Source organism: Hylobates moloch, unplaced genomic scaffold (assembly GCF_009828535.3).
Source record: "Hylobates moloch isolate HMO894 unplaced genomic scaffold, HMol_V3 SCAFFOLD_2, whole genome shotgun sequence".
Taxonomy (NCBI): Eukaryota; Metazoa; Chordata; class Mammalia; order Primates; family Hylobatidae; genus Hylobates; species Hylobates moloch.
This window is the reverse complement of record NW_026652277.1, coordinates 79,296,216-79,307,379: the sequence shown is the minus strand read 5'-3', so window position 1 is coordinate 79,307,379 and position 11,164 is coordinate 79,296,216. Positions and strand designations below refer to the sequence as shown.

At 35.7% G+C, this 11,164-nt stretch overlaps 2 long non-coding RNA genes across 3 annotated transcripts in view; one reads left to right on the top strand and one right to left on the bottom strand.

Moving 5' to 3' along the window:
• LOC131382548 (uncharacterized) overlaps positions 1-5,071 on the top strand; it is a 50,771-nt gene extending 45,700 nt beyond the window's left edge. Inside the window, exon 3 of the long non-coding RNA XR_009212108.1 lies at positions 4,813-5,071. This is a non-coding gene — a long non-coding RNA (uncharacterized LOC131382548). The remainder of the gene's footprint in view (positions 1-4,812) is intronic.
• LOC131382546 (uncharacterized) overlaps positions 1-5,620 on the bottom strand; it is a 24,482-nt gene extending 18,862 nt beyond the window's left edge. For both annotated transcript variants that reach the window (XR_009212104.1, XR_009212105.1), the window contains exons 1-2: positions 5,508-5,620; positions 5,053-5,117 (exon numbers count right to left, since the gene is read on the bottom strand). This is a non-coding gene — a long non-coding RNA (uncharacterized LOC131382546). The remainder of the gene's footprint in view (positions 1-5,052; positions 5,118-5,507) is intronic.
• Positions 5,621-11,164: the final 5,544 nt, after the last annotated feature.

Here is an 11,164-nt window from a genome sequence, read left to right as displayed (position 1 = left end):
ACGATAGACTGGATTAAGAAAATGTGGCACATATACACCATGGAATAGTATGCAGCCAAAAAAATGATGAGTTCGTGTCCTTTGTAGGGACATGGATGAAACTGGAAAACATCATTCTCAGTAAACTATCGCAAGGACAAAAAACCAAACACCGCATGTTCTCACTGATAGGTGGGAATTGAACAATGAGAAGTCATGCACACAGGAAGGGGAACATCACACTCCAGGGACTGTTGTGGGGTTGGGGGAGGGGGAAGGGACAGCATTAGGAGATATACCTAATGCTAAATGACGAGTTAATGGGTTCAGGAAATCAACATGGCACATGGATACATATGTAACAAACCTGCACATTGTGCACATGTACCCTAAAACCTAAAGTATAATAAAAAAAAAAAAAAAAGAAAGTTGATGTGTATAAAGAAAGGAGTGAGGGAACAGGGGCAGGTTCAGCCCCAGAGGTTGATGGGTAGAAAGAAAGGAGTGAGGGAGCAGGGGCAGGTTCAGCCCCTGAGGTTGATAGGCATAAGAGAATGAGGGAGCAGGGGCAGGTGAGTGGCAGTAGGTGACAATTTGAGATGTAACTATCTGAGATAAGGAGCATGGGAAAAGGAACAACTTTGGTGAGTGAGATTATTAGTTCCTTTTTGGACATGCTGAGTTAGTCTATTTTAAATGAATCTATCTACTGGTGTGATTAAAGGAAAAACCATTTCTTATAAGCCTTTATAAACAGATAGACTCTCCATTAAACCAATCTGTTAATTCTCTTTTTTTCTACCAAAAGTATCTTTGATCCAAAACATATAAATGTTCTGTATGCATAAAGAGATGTCATTTTAATCAAATTTACATTTAAAGTGTCACAAGAAATTTTTACTCCTCCTGTCATTATTTATATGAAGGAAAGTATTGCCAAAATTAAAGGCAAAGGAAATTAGCTTTTCTAGTTAATGTCATAAGACATTAAATATTTTCACTCTGATGGAGTAAAGAATTAGAAAATTTTCAAAAACCTTTACAGAGTTAATTTAATCTTACTAGAAAAGGCTGTAAAGATACTAAGAAGGTGATTTTTCCCCTAATGAGGAAAAATAACAAGACAAATGAGTTTTAGCCCTGAAACTAATTAGACATATGCTGTTTATGGAGAATTAATAGGTTATTCCACATTACAAAGTATCCTCTCTCCACCTTCCTCCTATTCACTCAGAGTACTTAAACGTCCACTCTGGAGTTCCAGTACATACCCATTTCTCTCTTCTCTAAACCCTTTACTTTTAGTTTCTGTAATAAGAGTTCAGCACTCATGCCTTCCCATAATGGTTTCATTTGTCTTCTTTTCACTTCTCTTACAAGGCAGTAAGTTCACGAATAAAGAAAACAAATGACGAGTTAATGGGTGCAGGAAATCAAACCTGCACATTGTGCACATGTACCCTAAAACCTAAAGTATAATAAAAATAAAAATAAAAATAAAAAAAAATAAATAAATAAATAAATAAAAAAGAAAACAAAGTTATGTTTCTTCTATGGTCCCCAGAATACTGTGCACACATTAAGTACTTATAAATATTTTTGTCTGGTTGAGAGATAATACTAAGGGGTAATAAAGCACAAGTTCTGGACCCAGCCTCATTCCAACTTCTTCACTTGCTAGCTGTGTAATATCAGTAAGTTATATAACTGTTTTCTGCCTCAATCTCATCATTTGTAAAATGATAGTAACTGCGTCATAGGGTTGTGGAGACGATTTTTAAAAAGTTAACTAATGAAACACTTAGCACCTGGCATATAGTAAGTTCTCAATAAGTATTAGCTATTGTTATCATAAGTCTAGGCTCTGATACAAGTTGTCCAACCTTGGGTAAATTATTGCATCTTCTCGTGCCTCAGTTGTTTCTTCCAGAAAATAGAGATACTCGTAGTGCTTGCTGGGTAGCATTTTTCAGTAATTAAATGGAATATCGTATGTAAAATATTCTTTGAATAACGACTGGAACATAGCAGGTACTCAAAAACGATTAGCCATTATTATTATCAGTATCATTATTTTATTAGTGCCAAAGTAACCAGTGAATTGGTTGGTTGAGGAAAGAGGAGTAAGTGTGTTGGGATAGAAAAAAAAATCTAGATTTCTAACAGGTAGAAATCTACAACGTTCTCATATATTTTAATACCTTTTTTGCCAAGGAAATACCATCACTTTTTACAATATATGAACAACTAGTCCCACGTGGACACTTTAAGTCAGCAAAGTGGTTAAAAGCTCAACGATACACTCTCATCAGTATCATTTGTACAAAGGCGAAGCTGAGAATTATCACTACAAATACCTGGGGAAAGGTTTGCTAAGCAAATTAACAGTACAAACAATAGTTTTCAAATGTCTAATTACTTTTTAGAATAAATTGGTATTCAGTACTTTATAAATGCCCATTTATACATAGGAAATTAATATGCTCCAATTTCAAACTATCAGTTTCTCAACATCTACTATTTAGAAACATATTTACAACCTAGTTTTGGTGACCAGGCATCTTTAAAGTAATAAAGTGTAATGTATTTTAATTTAACAAACACAAGTATTAGAGAAATTTTTAAGTAATTATTATTTTAATTCAACATAATGCCATTTTACACCAACCATGTGTCAAGTTCTGTTCGAATATTATTTCATTTAACCTAACAATATCCTCGCCAGTATGTATTATTATCCCATAGCTACTAGAGGTTAAGCAACTAGCCTTGGTCACCCAGCTCATGCAGTTGAGAAAGGATCTCAACCCAGGCCTGTCTATTCTAAAATCCATGTCTCTTTCTATATCATGTAGTATTTAGAAAACATTTATTTGAATAATGTGCTGCCTTCCAAATATGTATGGGTTGAAAATACTAAATAAGCTGGTCACTCACATAATTTAGCATCAATCATGCATAATTTAATGACAGGTACACATTCTGAGAAATGTGTCATTAGGTGACTTCATCATTATGCTAACATCATAGAGCGTTAGATAAACCTAGATGATATGTGTATTTTTTTACTTATATATATATTTTTATATGGAAAACCAAATGCCCCAGCACTATTACTAAATATTAACCATTTCCTCTACTCAATCTGCAATGCTAGTATCAAGTGACATATATTCAAATTTCTATATATGCTCCATCATAATCTTACAGGACCACCATCATATAGTGGTCCACCATGGACCAAAGTGTTGTTATGTGGTGCGTGACTGTATATGGCTTTTATTGATTTCTGGCAAAATACATTTTAAAAATGTATTTTTAAAATTACATTTAATGTAATGTAGTGTAATAAAATGTAATGCAACAATTTTCCTCTATAGACTACATTCAAGGAATGTACTATACATGCTTATAGGATGTATAACAAAAAATGTTACGTTGAGCCGATAGAAGCCAGGTGCAAGAGAATGGAATGGATGATCCCATTTATATGAAGTTCTAGAACAGGTTAACCCAATCTTTAGTGATACAGATCAGTTTGCTAGAGTTAGGGTGGGGTAGGGTGAGAAATGGATTGACTACAGAGGGATATGAGAGAACTTTCAAGGGGTGAAACAAAAGTTCTATATCTTAATTGGGATTGTAGTTACACAGGTATACACATTCATCAAAACTCATCAAATAGTACATTTGAATATAGAAAATTTAAAAAATGAAACAGAAAAGAGGGATTTATACACAAGATAACACAAATTTCTAATTTTTATTTATTAGATTATAGCAATCTAATAAACGTTAGTGGCCAATATTGGCCAGAAAAAAAAAAAACGGAATTAGTTATTTTAACATCAAAAGAGTAGAGTTAGCCAGGCGCGGTGGTTCGTGCCTGTAATTCCAGCACTTCGGAAGGTTGAGGAGGGCAGATCAGCTGAGGTCAGGAGTTCAAGACCAGCCTGGCCAACACGGTGAAACCCCATCTCTACTAAAAATACAAAAAAAAAAAAAATCAGCTGTGCATGGTGGCATGTGCCTGTAGTCCCAGCTACTCGGGAGGCTGAGGCAGGAGAATTGCTTGAACCCGGGGGGTGGGGCGGGGGGTGAGGTTGCAGTGAGCTGAGATTGTGCCACTGGACTCTAGCTTGCATGACAGAGTGAGACTTCGTCTCAAAACAAACTAAAAAAAAGAGTAGCGGTTAAGATAATATATACGTACAGTATAAAGTATTATATACTCAGGAAAGAAAAATAAGTCAGTAATACAAAAATATGCTAATAAAAGACAGCATATATATACATATATGTGTGTGTATGTATGTGCTAGAGCTATGGAAAAGAATTAATTAATTAACCTAGAGATTAGGAAGTTCAACACATCCCCCTCAGAATCTGACAGATCAAGTAAATAAAGAAAATAAAAGATCTGAGTTGCATTATTACTAAGTTAAACAACTAATAAACAGAAAAACATATTCTTACTGAGAACAAAACATTCACAAAATTGTGCAGGAAAACGTGTGAAGCCTAAATAAATTATGCAAGATTGAGGTCATAAAGTTTATACAGACTATATTCTTTTACACTAATGCAACAAAATTAAAAATCAATAACAAAGTGGAACCATCCTTACAGGGTTAACAAGAATTACAGATTCTAGACAGACACATAATAAGTATTAATCAGGTTGCACTTTGTCTCACTCCCTTATAGCTGTTGACTAACCAGAAGACACAGAGCACTAGATACTGACCATGTGCATCTCCATTGTTCCTATATATAGATCTGACCTTAGAATCATAAAGCTTTCATTTAAGAATTGCTTATGATGTTTTTCAGATCCTGAATTCCAGCAGAATGGCTGACATCAACCAGTTTGAAGACCCTCACAGAAGAACCCAATCAACATGAGAATGCAGTTCCTTCATCTCTCATCCCTAACTTCACTTTGCACTCGTCAACCAATCAACAGTCCCCATACCTTGGCCCACTACTCTTTCAAACTCTTTAAAATCCCTAGCCTCAGACTCCGCGGAGTGGCACATTTGGGGTTTCCTCCCTTCTCATACAGCTGCTTACCTTTAAACCTCTTTCTGTGTGCCTGTGTCTCGGTGTATTTACTTGCTGTACATCAGGCAACAAACCTGTTATGATAACAAAAGAATAACTAAAATAGCCCCATATGCCCAGTAACTTAGACAAAATACAATATAAATCTTAGGTTAAAAAGGACATCGCAAGGAAAATACGAAATATGAAGAACTAAAAGACAAGAAATTACTACATATCAAAACTTGCGGGAAACATATAAAAAAATTTAAACATTCAAGTGCTTTTACCATTGTTAGTAGCAGTGAATCGTACAGGTCTGCAGCAACCTCAATTCTAGCCTCCTGAGAAGAAAGAACTCAATGGAGGACATAAGGCAGAGGGAGGGACTGAGGCAAAATTTAGAGCAAGAGTGAAACTTCATTAAAAAGTTTTAGAGCAGGAATGAAAGTAAAGTATGCTTGGAAAAGGGCCAAGTGGGTCACCTGGGAGATGCAAGTGCGCGGTTTGACGTTTGACATTTGACTCGGGGTTTTATACATTGGCATGCTTCCGGGGTTGCCTTGCTTCTCTCCTCTTTCCTGGGGGTGGGCTGTCCGCATGCGCAGCGGCCAACACTTGGGAGGCGCCGCACGCGCAGTGTGTTTAGTGTTTACTGAAGTTGTGCGCATGCTCATTTGAGGCGTTTTTCCCTTACCGGTCCAGCATTCCTAGAGGTCAGATACCAATTAAACTCTGACATTTGGCCTCTGAATGCGCGTGCTTGAGCCCACTTGCCCAGATCCTGAGATCTTACTGGGAAGCTGCTGATCACTGGTTTCAGGTGTTTCTTTCTATTGGGAGAGACTGCCTTTCCCTGTTGCTGGCTGCGAGCAATTAATATTTTAGAGAGACAGTTTAACAACAGCCTGACCATACCTGATAGTCACCTGACATTCCTGGTGGGTAGGGGGCTTCTCCCGCCCTACTCATGTCTGAACTACTTACTGTAACATCACCAAATGAGAAAAACTAAAAACCATTAGCTCAAACTTCAACATGGAAGCCAGGAAAACAGCAATAAAATAAACCATCCCTACAAAAGCCATCCCACAAAAAAAAAAAAAAAAAAAAAGAAAAAAATCAAGAAGGAAGAACACAAAAAGAAAAAAAGTAAAGAATAGTGATTAATGAAATAAGTAACAACAGTAAAAGATTAATAACAAAACTAAATCTGGTTCTTAAATAGGATATAGGGTAAACTTCAGATAAGACTAATACCTCAAAGAGAAAAAAAGGTGTAAACAAATGCATAATAAAATAGGGAAGTAAACTATAGAGATTTTAAAATTATAAAAGAATATTATGAACAACTGCATGGCAATAAATAGGAAAGTCCAGGGAAAATGTGATACATTTCTGAAAAAACAGTACCATAATTGACACAAGAAGAAATTTTAAACTTGAATAGACCAATAATGTCTATGAAAGTTAAAATAATAATAATAAAATTTTCTCTCCGCACCACTAATAGAGGTCCATTTAGTTTAAAAGATGAGTTTCACCAAACTTTTAAGAAATACAACATCCTTATTTTATAGAAATTATTGTAAAGTGTTAGGGAGAACAAGGAACTCTACCTGATTTAGTTCGTGAAAGTAGTACAAAATTTATTTTAAGACGAAATTTTTATTCCAAAACAAAATAAAAGCAAATTCAGAGATGAAAATATAGGCCAATTTAACTTGTGAATTTAGACGTAAGAATTCTGTGATGTTTAATATTGTCAATTTGATTGGATTAAAGGAAGCAAAGTATTGTTCCTGGGTGTGTCTGTGAGGGTGTCCCCAAAGGAGATTAACATTTGAGTCAATGGACTGGGAGAAACAGACCCACTCTCAATCTGTGTGGGCACCAATTAATCAGCTGCCTGCGTGGTTAGGATAACAGCAAGCAGAGGAACGTGGAAGGACTAGACTGGCTAAGTCTTCTGAATTCCATCTTTCTCCCATGCTGCATGCTTCCTGTTCTCGAACATCAGACTCCAAGTTCTTAAACTTCTAGACTCTTGGACCTACATCAGTGGTTTGCCAGGGGCTCAGGGACCTTTGGCCACAGACTGATGGCTCTACTGCCAGCTTTCCTACTTGTGAAGTTTTGAGACTAGGACTAGCTTCCCTCTCAGCTTTCAGATGGCCTATTGTGGGACTTCACCTTGTGATCATGTGAGTCAACATTCCTTAATAAATTCCTCTTTATATATACATCTATCCAATTAGTCCTGTCCCTCCAGAGAAACCTAATACAAATTCTAAGAAAAAAGTTATGTAACTAAACCCACCAGGATATTAGAAGGAATTCCAATAACTCAAGGTTTAACATGAGAAAATCAATCAAGATATTTGGTACATTACTGGAAAAAAAGAGAAAATCATAAATTATTTTAATTTAATAGATAAATAAAATATTCAATAAGGTTCACCACATATTTATAGTTTAAAAAAACTTTTAAAAATAGGAATAAATGGGCTGGGCGCAGTGGCTCACGCCTGTAATCCCAGCACTTTGAGATTCTGAGAGGGGCGGATCACGAGGGCAGGAGATTCAGACCATCTTGGCTAACACGGTGAAACCCTGTCCCTACTAAAAATACAAAAATATTAGCTGGGCCTGGTGGTGGGTGCCTGTAGTCCCAGCTACTCGGGAGGCTGAAGCAGGAGAATGGTGTGAACCCAAGAGGCGGAGTTTGCAGTGAGCCGAGATTGCGCCACTGCACTCCACCTTGGGCGACAGAGCGAGACTCCGTCTTAAAAAAAAAAAAAAAAGGAATAGATGGGAATGTCCTTAACATGACAAAGGCAATCTATCCAAAGCAGTGTATCAAACAACATGAGTAACAGGAGTATTTTAGAAATATTGTCATTAAAGTCAAGAACAATATAAGGATATCTGTTATTTACTGTAAAACACAGAAACAAAAGAAGTCCTAGTAAATACAATAAGAAAAGAAAAAAAATATTGTTTTGTACCCCCCTCCAAAATCACCTAACCCAGAGTTTTGTATACAGTAGGCACTCCAACCATGCTCTGAATATTTTGAAACATAGAGAACAGCAATTTATTTTTACTACATGAACCCAATTTGGACTATAAATCTATCATATCCACTTGACAAATTATAAAACAAAGAGCCAATGAGCATGGACAGTACCCAGCTTGCTTCTAGAAGATGCAGCGTCTGGAAGCAGACTGCTTTGCCAAAACAACAAAGCATGTGCAGCACATGTACATAAATAAGAATGAAATATATGCACGTTTAATTAACCAGTAAAGATTGATAGAATAGGCTACAGAGTCCTAAATGTTCAGAGAATGTGAGAAAGCCTGAATGCAGGTGTTGGAAAACCTAAGCTCAAACCCAGTGGTACCACTTCAAGTAGTGTAGCCTGGGGCAGATCATAACGCCTCTCTAAGGATCCGTTTCATCTTTAAAATAAGTATAGAACACATATACACACATTTCTTTTCATCATTAGATTCTTTTAAAAATCATGCAAGTTAATATAATATCTAATATTTAATGTTACAGTTTTCAAAGCAATATCATATAGATTATGTCACTTTAATCCTTAAAACTTAACTGTGAGGTTGATATTATTCCCATTTTTCTATTACTTAATTTCCACTAGATTCAAGTTCCATGGGAGCCTGAAATTTGTCTTCCTGTTTATCACTGTATTTCCAGAATTTAATGTTAATGTAGCACCTGAGACATTGTAGGCACTTTAAACAAAAATTTTAAACGAAGTTTCAGAAATATTGCGACTAACTGAAGCTGGGACCCATGGGAAAAGCCTTTTTTACTTGGCTTATTATAGAACAAAATAATATTATGACTAATGCCTGATATAGAAACTAGAAAGTAAAACCTTCTTATTTATTCAGTCCAAAACTGATTTGGATAATCTACAACAAAACAGCAAGTAGATAGTTCTAGAAGATCTACTAAAGCTCTTTCATGATATCACTTTGGGAATTATGCATTGAAAAAATAATGTTTATTCAGAGATTTTTCCCTTTAAATTATATTAAGAAGACATAGTTCCTGAGCTTAACAAAGGCTATCACTTTTAATAATATCTTGAAAGTTTAGAACATTATTTAAAAAAAACACGTTGTACTTCCTTTTGGAGGGAATTAATAGAGATGAGTAGAAAGTCTGAAAGCAGAGGCTGAGTAGGGAAATCAGCATCCATGGGAAACATCCTTAAATAAGTAATTGGGAAGCAACAGATCTTGTAACTCAACAGGGGATAATTGCTGGAGGAATTTTAATTTTAAAGCTAAAAGCGACCTGTGAATAATCTAAGAATAATCTGTTTGAAGATAAACTAGAGCTAGGGCTTGTTTTGTTAAGTATCTTGAGAGGAAAAGGAGAAAAGCAGAATAAAAGTTAGTGGTTATTACACTAGTTGAGTAAGAGTTAACATATTATGTTCAAATATTATTTTTAAAAATCTTAACATAGACCTTTTTGTGCTTATTTCACCTCTTACATACCAACATATCTAATCTGTAGGAATATGTTGATGAGTGGCTGGATTCTTTCAAAAAATAATAACGTGTTACCATTACTTCCCTTCTTAGTTATACTCCTCCAGGGTTAGCCAAACTACAGCAGCTCTTTTGTTCCCCTGGTGGAAATGCCTGGAATTGCAGGAATAGTTTTAAGAGGAGCAAACCTCAAATATATAACTGAAGAAAACACAGATCTCCATTCATATATTTAACAAACACTTATTAGGCACTAAAAAATATGAGATGATGGAACATAAAGATGAATTTCGGTGGCAGCAAGTTTTAAAATACTTGTATACTATACACTGATGTGGGAAAGGGCTCAGATGAAACTGAAGTATCTAGCACATAACATTTAATTATTGGATTTAAAGTATCACAATCTAGTTAATATTTGCTCTGGTTGTACATTTATTAGCACCTTGATTTATTATCAGCACCATATGTACTAATACATGTCAGTACCATATATATTTATAACAGGATTCCGGCTCTTGAGAGAATAATTTACCCTAATATATATCTCATGGAGATCATTTGTTTACTCCTGACTGCTAAAGTCCTGATAATTTATTGGGCCAGTTTGAGTACCTGCTACAACTGATAGTTGCCAAAAAAATTTTAAAAGTAAAAGAAAAAATTACGTGTTCTGATGAGCAATTTAATACAGAATGAGCACTATTCACTTTTCTTGGATGCTGCTCAATTACACCACTCCTCAGGAGAAGAAAAACCTAAATCTCATTTTATTTTGCAACAACATAATCTAAAACACTCTCACCTGTGAATTGAAATGCCTCCTTTAAAACCTGTTGAAAACTATTACTTTGCTGACTAGTTCAAAACAGTTGAAATGCATAGTCTATAATTTAGGGCCTCAGCAAATTAAAACTATTTCCTGGACTGCCCAAGGCCACAGAAGTTGCTGTAATAGGCTCTGGAGGCAGGTTGTAAGGAAACTAGTGGATGCATGAAAGTCTTTTTAAAATATACATTAACTTTTGTTTGTTTCTGTATCACTCAGGGATACCGAATGAACCAAGATCCCATGCACAGAACTTCACCTCTTGATTAGAATATAAACACTTGATTCAGAGGTGATTTTCTTTCTTTGAACTTACCTTTGGTCTTGAAATAGAAAGCACTGATGTCCATCTCTATGTGTAACCCGCTTCCTGACTTAGAAAATGAAATCCACTTTCCAAGCTCTCTATTTAAACAGCTCCAGGAACAGCCATCCATTAAGAACAGAGCTGGAGATATAAAAAAGATTCAGATCCATATCAATCCATTCAGGGTTTTTAATCTTTATTCAAACATTTATTGAGCGTATTCCAGGTACCAGATACTTGCACAGTTCTTGAAATACAATGAAGATAAAAATTGAACTCAAAGAGCTTATGGTCTAGCGGCCTAAAGCATAAACTTTGTTCTTTCTGAACTTCTGAACACAGCCCTCAGATCTCTCCAGAGCTGCCCTGTGAAGCTCACTTTCTAAGTGATACTTTGTCTGGCTTCCAGAGGCTATATAAAAATAAAGCCTTTCAATAAGTGGGAGAAGCTTGCTCTGGGGAAGGACTTTATG